Source organism: Nycticebus coucang, chromosome 10 (genome assembly GCF_027406575.1).
Source record: "Nycticebus coucang isolate mNycCou1 chromosome 10, mNycCou1.pri, whole genome shotgun sequence".
NCBI classification, from domain to species: domain Eukaryota; kingdom Metazoa; phylum Chordata; class Mammalia; order Primates; family Lorisidae; genus Nycticebus; species Nycticebus coucang.
In genome coordinates, this window is record NC_069789.1 from 22,969,936 (window position 1) to 22,986,714 (window position 16,779).

At 40.4% G+C, this 16,779-nt stretch overlaps 1 protein-coding gene and 1 non-coding gene across 4 annotated transcripts in view; one reads left to right on the plus strand and one right to left on the minus strand.

Moving 5' to 3' along the window:
- Nucleotides 1-16,779, plus strand: part of RYR2 (ryanodine receptor 2) — an 830,565-nt gene that overhangs the window by 203,876 nt on the left and 609,910 nt on the right. The gene's annotated exons all lie outside the window — the stretch shown is intronic.
- LOC128597941 (U7 small nuclear RNA) lies at nucleotides 12,823-12,883 on the minus strand. The gene has a single exon (XR_008383478.1). It is a non-coding gene; the product is annotated as a U7 small nuclear RNA (small nuclear RNA).

Below are 16,779 nucleotides of genomic sequence, written 5' to 3' on the forward strand. Positions count from 1 at the left end.
AAAGGCCAGGGGTCTCACTTGAAGCACGACTCTTCTAGGGTTTGGAACTATCCATTGCCTCTGGTGCCGCTGTTTCTAGGCCACATTTCCTTTGGTGTTGGCTTCATTTGCAGGCAGGTTTCCCTGTGACATGGCAAGACGGTCACCAGCAGCTCCAGGCCCACATTCTGTGAGCCGTGAGCCAGACAGAGAGAGCTTCTCCCTGGAGCTTCTCCCTCCTCCCCGTTTCATTCCTGCCATTGAGTTGGGTGATCTTTAGGAGGAGACAAGGTATATCAAGATGTCTCATTGGAAGTCCCCCTGGGCTGTCCAAACAATGGCCTTTCCTTCACTTAAATGGCACCAGACATGTGTGTCCATGTACAGGTGATATTTTGAAACTTAGAAAAAAAATTATCTTTTCACTTTTAGGGCTTCTTTGCTTCCACTCTGGTTCACTAGTCCCACTGGAGGCCCCGTTGTCAAAGCCATTTATAGCCAGGCTTTGTGAGTATGTTTGTTTCATGAAGACCCAGGGATTTATTGTTTTATTTTAAAAATAACATTTAAGCTAGTGCAGTGGCTCAGGCCTATAATCTTAGCACTCTGGGAGGCCAAGGTGGGTGGATTGCCTGTGCTCAGGAGTTCAAGACTGAGTTGAGCAAGAGGGAGACCCCATCTCTACTAAAAATAGAAACATCAGCTGTGAGTTGTGGTAGGTGCCTGTAGTCCCAGCTACTTGGGAGGCTGAGGCAGGAGCATCGCTTGAGTCTTAGAGTTGGAGATTGCTGTGACCTTACAGCACTGTACCCAGGGTGACAGAGAGAGACTCTGTCTCAAATAACAAAAACAAAAAAACAACCACATTTAATCACTCACTGTTTTTATGCTTTATCAGCACTTGTGAAGGATAACTTGTATTTGTATCATGGCCAGCCTCTTTTGTAGCTACTGTGGTTCTGTCTGAATGGCTGTCTTTGGAGCTTGGGCAGGGCATAGCCTACCACCCAAATCAATGAGCCTGAGACAGTTTCTCCCCAGGCTTCTACTTGGAAACATGCACCTGTTAATGTAGAAATAAAATTCAGCTTTATTTCCACATTAGTTGGGGTCCAGGAACAGTAAGGATGTAGGGTAGAAAAGTTCATTTCCATGAAAACATATCAAGAGAAGGGGGTCAGCACTGTCAAAGCAAACCTTCCACAAATTTAGACTCAGGTTCGGTATAAATTGAGGAATTTTAAACAGTGTGTCCATGTGGGAGGAAAAGCCCGACAAAGATAATGTGAAAGGAAGGTGTTGATTAAGTAGGAGTTTTAGACTGATTTTGACTTAGGCAATCTCTGTTCTGTGTCTCAACACTTGTCGAACATTTTCTTTAATTCTGGAAGCAGCTTTAGTCTGAAGTCACTTAATGCTCAGAGTGTTTTAATCTATTTTCTTTATTTTTCCTATTATTTTATTACTCAATTTGACCGCATCTCTGCCAGCAGTGTTACCAGATTACCTGGGTTTATTGCAGTCTTGTCTTTTCTTCTCTCTCTCCGCTCCTCCCTCTCTTCCTCCCCTCCCCCTTTCTTCTCTCTCTCTCTTTCTCTCTCCTCCCCTTCTTCCTTCTTCTTTCTCTCTCTCTCCTTTCTTTTTCTTTCTCCCTTTCTTTCTGAGACGGGGTCTTGCTGCATTACTCAGGCAGGCCCTAAATGCTCGACTTCAAGTGCCTCTTTGGCCTCAGCTGTCTGAGTAGCTGGCACTACAGGCGTGCCCCCACGTGTCCAACTTTGGACTATTTCTTTTTTTCAGGAAGTGTATTCTTCACCTTTTTTGGACACCAACCTGTTGTTAGTGAAGCATTTGTATTCTCACATAACACTGGTGACTTCGTACTCTTTTAAAAAGTAATTGAACCTTCTTCTCTATTCATGAGTTTTTGACTTGACTGTGACTTTTGCTTTCTTATTATATTTGATTTGGGTTTTGCTCCAAAATAAGATTTCATATCATGAGTTTTTTTTTTTTTTTTTTTCAGATTGGTATGATTGATACAAATGTTTAGTTAAAGTTGTAGATGAGTCCTTTACCCGGGGTGTTGCTGAACACCTTCACATTATGCACATTAGGTCAGATTCCCACTGATCACCCATGAATTTTACTTTAAAACACTGTTTTGGGGTGGTTTGATTATTCCATATATGATTAGATAAATTAATGATCACTAGTGTAATTTATAAATTCAGCTGCAAAATGGAGAATTTAAAGCATAAGATTGTTAGTAGAAGATGAATGAAAATTTTTGTTTTAATTAAAGTCCTATTTCTTATGGTTCTGTATAATTTTTTGCAAGTAATTATTGTATTAGCTGAAAGATAATCTTTGTGAATTTGATTTTATTTAATACTAGCATTGGTATAAATCTTGCTCACATCTACTTTTTATTTTTTTTTTTGTAGAGACTGAGTCTCACTTTATCACCCTCAGTAGAGTGCTGTGGTGTCACAGCTCACAGCAACCTCCAACTCCTGGGCTTAGGTGATTCTCTTGCCTCAGCCTCCCGAGTAGCTGGGACCACAGGCACCATATCTACTTTTCATTTTAATTTTGAAAGAAAAGGTCTTTCAGTGATTCATGCTTTATCATGAATAGTTGTCTAATTTTCTTTCCTAATTTTTCTATGAGATTGCTCAGAAGAATGGGAAAGAAAAAAGCTCTCAAAACTGTTAAATAGTCCTGGAAACATAAGCACTCGAGCTCATGAAAAACTAATTGTTTTTCAAAATCTGCTTTGCAGTTACAGCCACACTTTTCTTGTCATTTCCTTTTGCTATCAAGTTTTAAATTACACAGACTTGCCTAGGGAGCGTGCCCACTCTCCCTCTCCCATCCATTTATAGTGGAAGGATTCCTGTGAGGGGTAATCTTCAATGAGACAGGTATTTACAGTAACCACAGGGTGAAGGAAATGTTGAAAAATGAGCCCACTCATATGTCAGGGACCTGCAAGATGCTTGTGGGTTGGAAGGCTCATTATGTTCAGCGGCCAAAAAACTTCCTCTTTGTAGAACTGATTAGGAAAAGGGACTCAGATGGCAGGTTAATAGCTGCCCCTTTGCTGGCTCAGTCAGAAGTCTGCCCAAGCCAGGGAAGAACACACAAAAGGGAAATATTTTGCAGAACAAAGACCACTCTGGGGTGTTCAGGTAATACTTGCAGGAGAAAGGTAGGATAGAACCTAGTGGCAGTGAAGGGGAGAGAAAGGTCATCGTTTTGAGAAGGAAACTGGCCACTGGTTCTGAAAGATTAGTCTAGGGTATCATGGGTGGGTTTTAACATTGAAAAGTTATGCTGAAATTGACAAAAGGGAGAGGTTGAGCAAAGATCCAGAGATTGCCGTTTTCGTCTTGATACCTCAGCTATAAATCATGATGCTTAAGATTTTCTAGAATGTGAGTGGAAGTTATATAAAGATGAGGCGTAATTAGGAAAAGTCCATGGATTTCAGAGCAGTATGCGTCTGTCTCTGGCTAAGTCATCTTTTGCTGAGATATCTCTAACATTAACTGCGGAGATATTTCCTTAGTTTTTACTTTTCCTCATCAGTCATCATCCAGAGGTTTCCATGCCAGAAATGCCTTCTTTCTTTATTCATATGAAATTTAGTTTTTTTTTTTTTTCCTATAATAGAGACTTCATGCCTTTTCCTTGTTAGAAAAGGCTGTTCTAATGGCAGTGGGTATTTGCTCCAGGAGACATATGAAGCAATGAAGGAAGGAACCCAGTTTTCATAAAGAGACTTAGAAAAATGGAGCTGTGACTTTAACCCTGAGAAATTTCTGAGAATTCCAGTTGGGATTCTTAAAAGACATATAACTATGGCTAGACATTGAATGTCCTCTTAGACAACGTCTTAGTCTAAAGATTAAACATTTGTTGAATTGAACATCTTTGATTGGACATTGGTATCAGTCAAGTTTAAAGGACTTATTTCCATCTAGATGAAATTTGGATGACAACTTTTGGGAAGGTAGTAATTTTTGGCTTAATAATAGGGTTTTCAGAATACTCATATGAATGACTTTGTACATTTTCCTTTAACCTTTATCTTAATGCCACTTTCTGCCTTTCATAGGTCGTATTAATCCCGGGCAAGGGCCTTGTGGATGATCAGGTTTTACCAATATCTATTTTTCATGCTGCTGAAACTGCTTATGACCTTGTTCCTGTTCTCTGGTGCTAGTTCAAGTTATTAGTTATGTGGGAGTTAATAATAACTAACTACTGTATGGTTAATTCACAGTTTACAAAGGGCTTTCATGTATTTTATTTAATTTTATCTTTATGGTAATTACTTGGTATAGGTGAGGGGTAAGGGTAGCTTTTAATGTTATTTTTTGGGGGGGGTACAATGTGCTGGTTTTATATAAAATTCGAAATATTTTCATCAAACTGGTTAACATAGCCTTCACAGCATTTTCTTAGTTATTGTGTTAAGACATTTATATTCTACACTTAGTAAATTTCACATGTACCCTTGTAAGATGCACTGTAGGTGTGGTCCCACCAATTCCCCTCCCTCCCCTCCCTCTCTCTCTTCCCCATATTTTTAGGCTATAATTGGGTTATAGCTTTCATATGAAAGCTATAAATTAGTTTCATAGTAGGCCTAAGTACATTGGCTACTTTTTCTTCCATTCTTGAGATACTTTGCTGAGAAGAATATGTTCCAGCTCCATCCATGTAAACATGAAAGAGGTAAAGTCTCCATCTTTAGCTTTTAAAGTTTTAACGAATGAGATAATTGAACCGCACTGCAGTGGATTATTGCAAGATTTACTAGATAAAAAAGATAAAGACTTAAAATGTTAACTCATGTGTTTTGACTCCCAGTTCAGAGTTCTTTCCACTCTAGCATCTGCCCCCAAATATCATCAAATCCTAAGAAATTCTGTTAGTGGCATCCTCTTTATTTTTGAGCTTTAGCTAGAATTTTATTGATTTTTAATTTTTTATTTGTAGCTCCTTGCCTGTTCATTCATCAAACGTTTATTCAACATCTGTTATATTCCAGGGATGATGACTATAATGCAGGTGACCTTTGTCCTTGATGAGTTAGTCTGAGGACGGGAGAGCTGTAAGCAGGATAGGCCTGCAGCCACCTGCCCCAAGTTGTTCAGAGTCATTTACGTTTAGCCCTGGGGGCATACATTTTTTTTAGGCAGCTACAACAGCCTTTCCTGATACCCTCAAGTAGTATGGGATGAGTTAACCTGAGTGAAGCTACATTGGATAGCAGACTGTGACTAGCTGTGTAGAAGCTAGTTACATTCAAAAGATGGACACATCACAAAGTCCCAAAGCTGCAGATGCTGGTGTGGATGTGGAGAGAGAGGAACACTTTTACACTGCTGGTGGGACTGCAAAGGAATACAGCTTCTTTGGAAAGAAGTGTAGAGAATCCTTAAAGAACTCTAATTAGATCTTCCATTTGACTCTGCAATCTCACTCCTAGGCATCTATCAGAAGAAAAAAAATTAAATTCTTTTATCACAAGGACATTTGCATTAGATTGTTTATCACAGCTCAATTTATAATCGCCAAAATGTGCAAACAGCCTAAATGCCCATCAAGTCAGAAATGAATCAACAAGCTGTGGTCTATGTCTGCCATGGAATACTGTTCAGCCCCAAAACAAGCTGTGGTCTATGTATGCCATGGATTACTATTCAGCCCCAAAAGTGGTTGTGTATACCTCACTTTAACCTGAAATAAATTTATTGTGGCTCAAAGGAGTAGGGTGCTGGCCCCATATACCGGAGGTGGTGGGTTCAAGCCTGGCCCCAACCAAAAACTGCAAAAAAAAAAAGTAAAAAAAATAAATGAGATCTGGACAGAGGCATGGATGGCACTGACACCGTCACCACGCTGCTGTCTCGCTCACACCCTGATCTGTTTTGCCTCCTGGTTCTGTGTTGCAGACTACGCTGTTACAGTCCGTTCCTCCTGTTCTCTCTGCCTGGTGTCTAAGTGCTTTGAGGAGACACGTTGCCAACATTCTCAGAACGCTTGAGTCGGCACGTCCAGCTGGCTCACACACGACTACTGCGTTTAATCTTCTCGGCCATTCTTCCTTCCTCCCTTCTCTTCTATCGCACCACCTATTTCCGTAGTATTCTTTCTTTTAAAAAAGTTTCTGTTTGCGTACACTCGTGGAGTCCAAGAGCAGTTTTGTTGCATGAAGTTGAAGGCGGGGCTCCACGGTAGTGTTTCACTGAGAAAACAGACGCGGGAGAGAGAGAATTTTCATAACCTACCAGCACTAATTCAGGCAGCCTCCCAGGAACCCCACCTTTGCTCCTCTCTGAGGCCTCCTCCTCTGCTCTGATCCTAGGTGGAGTTGCACCTCTCCCATCACTTGCCTGAGTCACCACCTTTTTCTCCTTATTGGATCTTTTCTGGATTATTCCATCAGTATGTAAGCATGCAATAACATCACCTTGCTATTTCTTAAGCATATCAAGAACACTTTTTCTGGAACCTTCTCCTACATAGCTTATAATTTGCTAATTCTTATTTCATCCAGACAATTGTTTTCTTATCAGAGATCTTCCCTATAAGGCCAATTTAAAACATCAACTCCCAGTGGGGTGCTAGCATTTTAGGAGGCTGAGGCAGGAGGATCGCTTGAGCCCAGGAGTTTGAGATCGCAGAGAACTATGTTTACACCTCTGCACTCCACTCCAGGAGAGAGACTCTGTTTCTCTCCACACACAGAAGTCAGCTGTTGTGAGTCCCATCAATCAATTCTATCCAGCTAATTTGAGTGTGATGCCATCATTCTCAAAGTTAGTGAAACTTTTATTGTATTCTCCAATTAATGGTCCTATAACAGCTGTGTATTCTTCCGACTATTTGCATATATCATCCTGCTCAGCAGTGATGTTTGCTGACGGGGGAAAATGTTCATCCCAAATTTCCCTTTGAAGAAGTATTTTGAAAAAAGATAGCTTTTTGGGAAATACTTGGATTTTTTTTTTTTTTTTTTGCCACATATCATACATAGTTCCTTCCTTTCAAAGAAATATTTAAGCCATTTTGATTTGACACTGTGTCATGCAAAAATGTTGATATAGAAATCTTTCAATAATTCACATTGCTGATTCTGTTCTTCATAAAATTTAACTATTTGTTCTTGAAGAGAGAAAATTATGGCTAACACCTGTCCCTACGATAGCCAAGGCACTTCAGAAAGATAAGGCAAATCTATCCTGAATATGTCATCATTCAACTTTAGCATGTGGGGAAACTGATGGTGCCATGTTGATATGTTTGCGTGAGGATAGTTAACTAGACTCATGGCTGGTTGCAAAGTATCACTTAAAACAGAGATTTTGCTGATGCAAGATGTATTGAAAAGGAATGAGCACATCTGGATCTGTTACTTTTCTTTTGTTAGTGCAATAAGCCCTTTATGTTTTCCTGTAGACTTTCTGTACATATGCTCACTACATTTACCAGATGCAGTCCAACTTCAGGATGTTGATCTTGAAAGCTGTTGAAGACATGCAATCCAGTGTTTGGTCCGTGAGATGCCCAAAGCCAATAACTCTTCATAGCAAAAAAAATCTGTTGTGACCTAAAAAGTATAAAACCTGTGCTGAGTAGTTGTCAGCTGATCCATCCAGAGCAGTTGAATAATCCATACTTTCCTGTTGAAGTGTTGCATGGAGTTGTTCTGTTAAGTTGAAGTCTAATTCGTGCTGCTGATCAGTTATGGTTCTCCTTAAAAGAGGAAGTTGGTTGTACTTTGAAATGTTGTCATGGTCTAAAGCACCCTACACCTTTGACAGTGCATTTCTTTCACAGTTTGTGCATAGCAGAATGGCTTCCCTTTTCCCCCCTTGTACATAACCTACTTTATAAGTTGCTTCAGTGGCATTATTTCAAGGTCTTATTGCTGATTGGAGGAATTGTCTTTGCTTTTGCTTTTCATCTTTTAGTTTCTGCAGTACGACCTTTCATGCTTTTCCCTCTAATTTAAAATGTTTGTGGTTCTTATGGGTGTTAGAATGCTGATGAGCATTGAATTTCTGTGGTGTTGATATTGCAGTATCACAAAGCAAGCAGGTCATCTTTAGCAGAAAGAAGATAATATTGTAATTCCCAATCTTCCTTAAAATGTCATTTTTCTTCCATACGCATTCTCTTGGTCTTCTTTGGGCTGTTGAGAACACAGAATTTACAAATATCAAGCTGTGCAACTATTCACGAATTCCACTTCATACAGAAACACAGTGCACCACTGTTAAAGCTGGCAACAGACTGGCTTACTCACCCCCCCACAAACTCTCCAACCAGCCTCCCGTGATAGTGGCACCAGTCAGGTGGGGATGTCAGAAGTAAATCATGAGCATAGTAGCTGTCAATTTGGCCCTTCTGGCTAACTAATGTTCTAACTGTGCTGGTCAACCAGGGAGGATTATTTCATTGAACCTTATTTTATTCTTTCGTATTTTAAATACATTCATTTGAAAAATAAAATATAAATATAAAAGAAGAACAAAAAAGTAGTAATAAAAATAAAATAATTTGCTCTGTAAAATTTGGATTTAGTCAAAAAGCCACAGTTACGGTCCTGGAAGTCCACAGATTTTCCACCCTTGTGCTATACTACTCCTGTGCCCACACTGATAACAATTCAGGAGCTGTCTCCAAGTGCCACACCCCCTTTCCACCTGCTCTCTCTTAAATCCCCTTTGTCTCCATTTCATCATCTTCAGTAGTCGGCTGAAATGGCACTTGGCCAGGCCACCAAAAAATACTATGTTGACACTAATGGCAATTCTAAGCCACCTTCTCAGGCAACTCGTGAGTGGCACTCTATGTGGTGGTTTCTTTTCTTTTCTTTTTTCCTTTGTGACTTGTCTCACTTGACTCCTGATTTTCCTTCTACCCTACAGATCATTCATTCCTTCTGTGTTGAATTCTTCTCCTTAACTCAATCTCCCATTGTTGGTGTGCACCAGGGTTCAGGTTCACTTTTAGATCTTCCTGTGTGCAGCTATCCATTCATTCCCTTAGCCATCTCAGCTACTATCGTGTCTTCAAACACATTCTTCACACTGGTGACTCTTACATGTTTTTCTTCAGCCATGACATTTTTTCTGAATTTCAGATTCGCACACCCAGCTGCTACTTGATATCTCACTTGAATGAAGGTCGCCACCCGAGCATCCTGAATGGCTTCACCTCCTCCTGCTCACACAACTGCTTCCCCTCCGTGTTCTGCATTTTGGTACACAGTACCATGATTTGCCCAAGTGTTCAGGCTTACACCCTTGGAGTCCTTCCTTCTCCTTTCTCCGTTCCTTATCAGAAAACCTTGTCAGTTCTACTTTTAAATTATATCCAAATTCTGACCTCTTCCCAACACTTCCACAGGTAATGCCCTAAGAGAGGCCGTCGTCATCTTTTGCTTGGGCTACACAATAACCTCTCACACTACTAGCGTGGCAGGAGTTAGCAAGAAAGTAAGAGAACTTAATAGGTTAGCCAGTCGTTAGTTTGGTACTGTGTAGCTAAGTGCAGAACACCGAGGGAAAGGCCGAAATAAATTGGAGGCTGAAATTGCAAATTTATTTTTCACTGATTTTCTTTAGTATTATTATTTTTTATTAAATCATAGCTGTGTACATTATTGTAATCATGGGGGACCGTGAGCTGGTTTTATATACAATTCAAAATATTTTCATCACACTGGTTAACATAGCCTTCCTGGCATTTTCTTAGTTATTGTGTTAAGACATTTACACTCTACACTTAGTAAGTTTCACATGTACCCTTGTAAGATGCACTGCAGGTGTGGTTTTATTTTTCTTTTTATACTCTATTTTTTTGTTTTTTTTTTACTCTTTAAAAATTGTTTTGGGTTCATTGAGGGTACAAAGAATTAGGTGACACTGTTTGCATTTGTTAGGTAAAGTCTCTTTTATAGTATGTCCTGCTCCCAAGAAGTGTGCCACATACCCTGATCCCCATTCCCCTCCTCCCCTCCCCACTCCTTCATTCACTGTGACTTTCAAAAGCAAATCTATGAATTGATAGATAAATATTTTATGTCTATACAGATAGAGTTATGAAACCCTTCTGTCAACATGAAAGTGGGGAGGTACACGCCAGCTCATACCCCAGAGACAAGATTAAAATTATTTCTATGAATAATACTGTGCCGTGCTCCCTGTTTTTGCTGAATACTCATCGGTATTTGTTCTCCTACAGTGACACCATGTATGTTTCCAGATTACTGTTATACGTTTTCACTTAGTCTTGAGTATTTGTCCTTGTGTAATACCCAAAAAGGCAGTGTCCTCAGAAGTCTGACATTGCCTTAGCTTGAAATAATGGGTTTGGATATACAGATTCAGATCTTGAAAATTGCTTCTAAAATTACCTTTCCATCTTTTCTTGTATAATATCGAAATACTTGCAGCTCATGCAACGAGCCAGTCTTTTAGGTATCCTTCCTTGAAATGCAGTATTTTCAGTATCTGTAGTTAAAAGTACGCAGTGGTTTACTTTTCAGGATTTTAATGTGGTTCTATACAGTCTGAGTCTTGTAGGGGTCGTTGGAATTTCTACCTCTTGCTCCCCGTAGTCTCTCATTCTTCAGAGAGGCGGAGGAATGTTCTCAGCATTCTCAAAGACGCACATAACCGCAGCTAATGTACTATGTATACGGTATAGATATATTTACACTGATACATGGATTTCGTCTGCTCTGCTCACATACTCAATATTATTGATCATATGAATAAATGTTTTTAATTCATGTAGAAGGGTAATATCATACACACTGTAGAACAGGCAATGTTGTCTGGTGTACTTGCCAGGATGGACCCTGGAGGACCAGACTGTCTGGCTCTGGTTTTGGCCTCTTAATACTGTGTACTTGAGCTTGACCAGGTGACAAGGAGATATTAAATTACTGAATACTAGGGCGACACCTGTGGCTCAAAGGAGTAGGGTACCGGCCCCATATGCTGGAGGTGGCGGATTCAAACCCAGTCCTGGCCAAAAACTGCAAAAAAAAAAAAAAATTACTAAATACTAAATTAGCAAATTACTCTGCTTGCCCCCATGTTTGATTTTAATACTTTATGTGCTAATAGGAATATTCATTTTCTTTAACAGCCATTTCTTTGGCGAGGTGTGAGAGGCTCAGAATAACTGTCATATTTAACGTGTATATTACGTTGCATTTTAACAGGAGTTTTGTTAAGTGAGGCGGTCTTCAGTGTCAACTGGAAAATTCAGATCCTTCAGTGCCAGGAACGTAGGCATAGATTTTATTCATGCAGTGTTTTAAGTGGAAAGAGAAACAGATCCGTTTTGTTGACGTGTTTGGTGGATGTATTTGTCAATGTTAATCTCCAGCTCTCACGAAACAGACATCGAGTTTCAGTATCTGAACTATGTTCCCAGTCCTGTTAGACCTGACTTTTTTATCTGCATGCCGTCTTTCTTATGATAAAGATCAAATTAAATGCTTAATTTTTATAAGCTGCATCCATTTTTATGTTTAGGTGACATGTATTATTCAAGCCATTTTAGGCATTTCAATTCTCCTTACCATTTTCTTCTGCCAAGTTTTTGTTTTAACATAGATGTTAAAATATTTCAGAAACTTATTTTCAGGGATTTCTAACATAGGAAGAATGAAAATTTCTTTGCCCCACAGTTTCTGAAAATCTTCGCTTTGTGTCTGTCAAGAAGTAGAGTTCGCCGTCTGTAAATCTTAGGTAGTATTTATAAACCAGTTTCAATTTTTTCCCCATATTTTGAGATCACATTTCGTAGAGGAGAGAGTGGATACTAAAATGGATTTTTCATGTGGTCTTAAGGGCACATCAGTCTTGACCTCCCGCAGGTTGTCTGTGGTTGCTGCTGCTGGGTGGATTTCAGGATTCCATCTGCACCCACAGAATGTGTGATATTCTCACTGTGCTGTTTATTATACCAGTGTGTGTGGGGGGTGTGCACACGTGTGTGTATGGTTAGCTTTTCTTTAGTCATTTTATAGCTTTAACATTCAGTGGCCTCGCATGTGGCAGGAGGGTAAGTGGAGGAGAGAGCAGGCAGCCAGTGGGGTTCTGGTTTATTCACTGACAGTCTTTAAAGGCTGATGCCTGGTGATTTTTTTTTTTTTAGCTGGGGCTGGATTTGAACCTGCCACCTCCGGTATATGGGACCGGCGCCCTACTTCTTTGAACCACAGGCGCTGCCTGATGCCTGGTGATTCTAACCAAGCAGACCAGCTTTCCATCAGTGTATTACTGTTCTAAAGCTCCTAAAGCAGAGTCACCACCTTCTTGCCTGCATCCGGGACCTACAGTGCCCTTGACTCCTCCACCTCCCTTGGTTTTCTGCTTCTGTTATTATTCCATTTCCTGGGTTTTAGGGTAACGGGGAAACTTGTGAAGGCGGTAGTAATTGAAGAGGAAGACACTGCTGAATTCTAAGCTAGTAACTTAGTTTTATCAAGTTCATTAATGAATTCCAAAGGATGTCACAGATGCTAATGCGTTCATTCTTCCTACAACAGCCCAGAAGAGTAGGCTTCAGTCTCGTGTTTTTCTGTCTCTAAAATGAAAGGCGAAAAAGGTCACTTTCTCCTATTCTGTTTAATTACCTGCTGATGGTGTATCTATATTCTCTTCTCTCCTCTCCACTGGCTGCAGTCCTCCCTTCAAATGAATTCACTTGGTATTTTCTGTATGTTTGTTTTTATATGGTTTTGGGGTCATTGACACAATTGTAGTCTGCAAACAATCTATAATCTATTCATTTTTAAGAAATTATTTCCTGCAAAAACTAGGAAACCTGCTAGACAAATTCTGAAAGAACTATGACATGGTCATCTATTCCCGTCAGCTGCAGCCACCATCAAAACACGTTTGATAAAAGGAAATCGCAGGGTCACACTTTGCCTTTTCATGCAGTGATTTTGTATCCCTCTAAGAGGTGGAAGGTCCTAGAGGTTAGAAGCATGCATTTTGGAGTTGAGTGGACCTAGATGTACGTCCTGGTCAGCCACGGCCAGCTGTGTATCCATGGGCAATGACTTTTACTCTCTTGGTATGTCTTTTATTTTTCATCTGTCTCGTAATCATAATAGTAGTAATGACACTTCACTCGCAGAACTCTTCATTTCTCATCCATCGACTGTCTATTCTGTGCCACACACAGTTCTGTAAGATGGGTATACATTGATACATGAACTAACAAGGGTATTCCTTGGATAACATCACTGAGATTAGGTGTAGTTCCTGGGACACAAATGCTTACTGATTAGCGGCTACCCCCAGGGAGGAGGTGGTTCTGTTTTTTTGCTCTTCAAGTAGATTGATTGTCTACTACTTTCGGGGAACTAGGGCTGCTGTATGAAGAAAGTCGGCTGGTCCTTCATGCAGTGTTTACACTCGTGGCAGAAGACAGTCAGCAAGGAAACAGTTAAATAAACAGGGTGGTTACAGCATGTGATCCGATCCTTCTACAAAGCAACTGGAGAGAGAAGAGGGGGGCAGCCCGGTGAGGCCAGGAGAGGCCTCCAGAAAGGAACAGAGTAGGTTTTGCAAACATTTGGAGGAGGATGTTTCTGGCAAAGGGGAAGAACAAGCAAAGCCCTTGAGGCAGCAAAGGGTTGTAGGGAGCAGAGTGGAAAGGAAATAGAGGCCGCCCGTGGAAGGACATACTAAGAATGAGTTAATGAATGCGTTCATAAGAATGTCTGGCATTAATTACTATTTGCTTGGCTTGGCCACTTACTGAGATAAGAAACGATGGGGGATAGAAAATTGGTGAAACTAAGGAAATTTGGGCATGTTAAAATAAATTCCAAGGAGAAAATAGAACCGTAAAATGGGGTCATTATTGGTGCTTATTCACAACATAAAGGCTTACCTGTATTTTCTAGTATGTTCCAATTTGTTTCTGTGACATTTAAGGACGACATTCAAGACCTTCTCTGTAGGTGTCTCAATGTTTTATTTTTGCTGAGTCTTAGGTGGTGGGAAGCTAAAACTTCCAGTCACTACAGTTTGTGGAAGAGCAGCAGAGACTCCAGCTCGGTTGACAGCAGTTGAACCGTCCTTAGATGCTAAGGAGTTTACTTAGATTTTATTGGTGTGGTAAATTTGCTCAGTGTTGAAGGATTTCTTGATTTAGTGTTTTAAAGATGGAAAAACAGAGTTCCTTTCTGATAGAAGTGTTTATTTCTACTAAACTAGGAATAGAAAGGCGTTGATGACATGTTTATATATTCAGAGGCACATTATGCTCTCTGCCTTGTGCCTGGCCAGCCGCCACCTGACTGTTGGAAATTAAGCAGGGGGTCTGATATCTGGATCGAGACTGATATTTGGGCATTTCTGTCTGGCTCCTCTTCGGCTGACATTACCCAGGCACAATGTTAATAATGACCTCATGGCCCATAATCTCTTAACATGCCATTTTGTTTATAACTTTTGTGTAAAAGTCATCAGCAGAACAGCAGGTTGCTTCTGCAGCTATGTTATTTTTGAGATAAAAGACACCACTATCACCTTACGTAAAACCACTTGTACAACGCGACTACTGAAGTCTACTAATGAAATACCCTATTGTTTCCTCTGTTTAACAAAAGGCCAGATTTAGGCTCTACAATAAACGTGGAAAAGGCTTGCATCGTTTCTCCCACCGAATTTGCACAAGCAAGGAATTCTCTTTCCTACTTTTGCCTTTTCACAGAACCATAAAATGTGAGTGAGGCTGGGTATGGTGGCTCATGCCTCTAATCCCAGCACTTTGGGAGGGCGATGTGGGAGGCTCACTTGAGGCCAAGAGTTTGAGACCAGTCTGAGCAGCATAATGAGATCCTGTCTCTGTACCAAAATAGAAAAATGAGCTGGGCATGGTCATGTGTACTTATGTCCCAGCTATATAGGAGGATTATTGAAACTCAAGAATTCAAGTCTACAGCGAGCACTCCAGCCTGGGTAACAGAGCCAGACCCCATCTCTAAAAAAATTTAAAAAACCCTGTGAGTGTAGGCCAGGTCCTTGGAAGATATTTGGTTCATCTGCTGGTGGAGAACTGAGGACTAGATAGTCACACGGCCCTTCCAATGGGATCATATACTGCAGATAAGCCTATACCCCTAAGGGGAAGCCTAGAATATTTTCTGTAACATCATAACACTGAGCATATGAATCATTACCTAATAATAGATGTGCATTCTGATTAGTGACCAGACATGACAATAATCTGTGCATCAGTCATTCAGCTCATGCGCGGACAGCAAAGTGCGTAGCTGTGCTACCTCCTTGTCTCCCAGTGGTTAGTGCAGATAATATTTCTCAAAACCGGATAAGTGGAAATTGGCCCACATAGATGAAAGTGCATCAAAGAAACCAAAAGTGATAACCCTGGAGTTGAAATTGCAATTGAACATAAAAGGAATGGTATAAAGATTATCTGGCTATGGAATCTGGGCAGTCTCACCCTTTACAAGACTAGATTCACAGCCAGAAGAAGCTAGTGAAGGTGAGCTTAGTGAATGAGGAAAATGGCTGTGACCAAAACGCGGAAGATGTCCCAGAGGAAATGACACGGGGTGAAAAATTTCACATTAATGGATGTCCCAGAAATATTTCACCACGTGGAAAGTCTGGAGGAGAAAATGCTGGAGGCTGATCCAAACGGAGAAGGGTGACAATTTGCCAAGACACAGAAAAGATGCTCTTACCAAATGAGGATACATCATAACAGGCGGATCATAAATGTTTCACAAAGAAATTAAGTGCTCTCATCTCCAGAGTTTCTAGTGTTCTAAATTATAGTGCATCAAATACATTTTAATTGTTTTGTTCTTTTCATTTTTCTGTACATTTATAAATCATAGAGAATTTTTAACGTTTAGACAAAAATTTTCAAAGGTTATGGAACAATCATAAACAATCATAATTTTCTCCCAAATCATCTAAAGACAGTCATTTTTATGGTCCTGTACTAATGTGGAAAGAGAAACGCCTGTATTTTTGTAATAAGTGAATAAATATAGACTGGGCAAAAGTCTAAAAAATATTTGCTTTTTTTTTTTTTTTTAAATTATCTCATTCTGTTAACTACTTATTCGCTTTAAGGGAAAAAAATAGGCTTGGCACTGTGGCTTATACTTGTAATCCTAGCTTTTTGGGAGGCAAAGGAGGGAGGACAGGAGTTTGAGACTAGCCTGAGCTACTAAAAAATAGAAAAATGAGCCATGTTTGGTGGCATGTGCCTGCAGTCCCAGCTACTTGGGAGGCTGAGAATCACTTAAGCCTGGGAGTTTGAGGTTGCCATGAGCTATCATGATGCCGCTGTACTCTAACTTGGGCAACAAAGTAAGACCCTGTCTCAAAAACAACGACAAAGAATACTAGGTCACATTTGGCCATATGCCAGAGTCAAAAGCAATGATGGGATACACAAGATAAACCTGTAAGGTTTGTCACAAACCTGCCATGGGAATTGGCACTTGATAAATGCAACTTAATCTGGATTTTGATCCCTTTCTCCTTTCACTGCTACCACCTTACCCTGAGTCACCATCTCTCCCCTTGAATGGTTTCAGGAACCCCCCGTAGGTCTGTTTCTTTCTTGCCTCTCTGCGGTCTGTTTTTAGTACATAACCCCATGCTCCCTTTCTCCCTCAGTAAAATCCAAAGATCTTAAGCAGACCTCGGAGTCTTTCATGCTCTGGTTCCATTGCTGGGCTGCAGGGGCTTCCTGCCT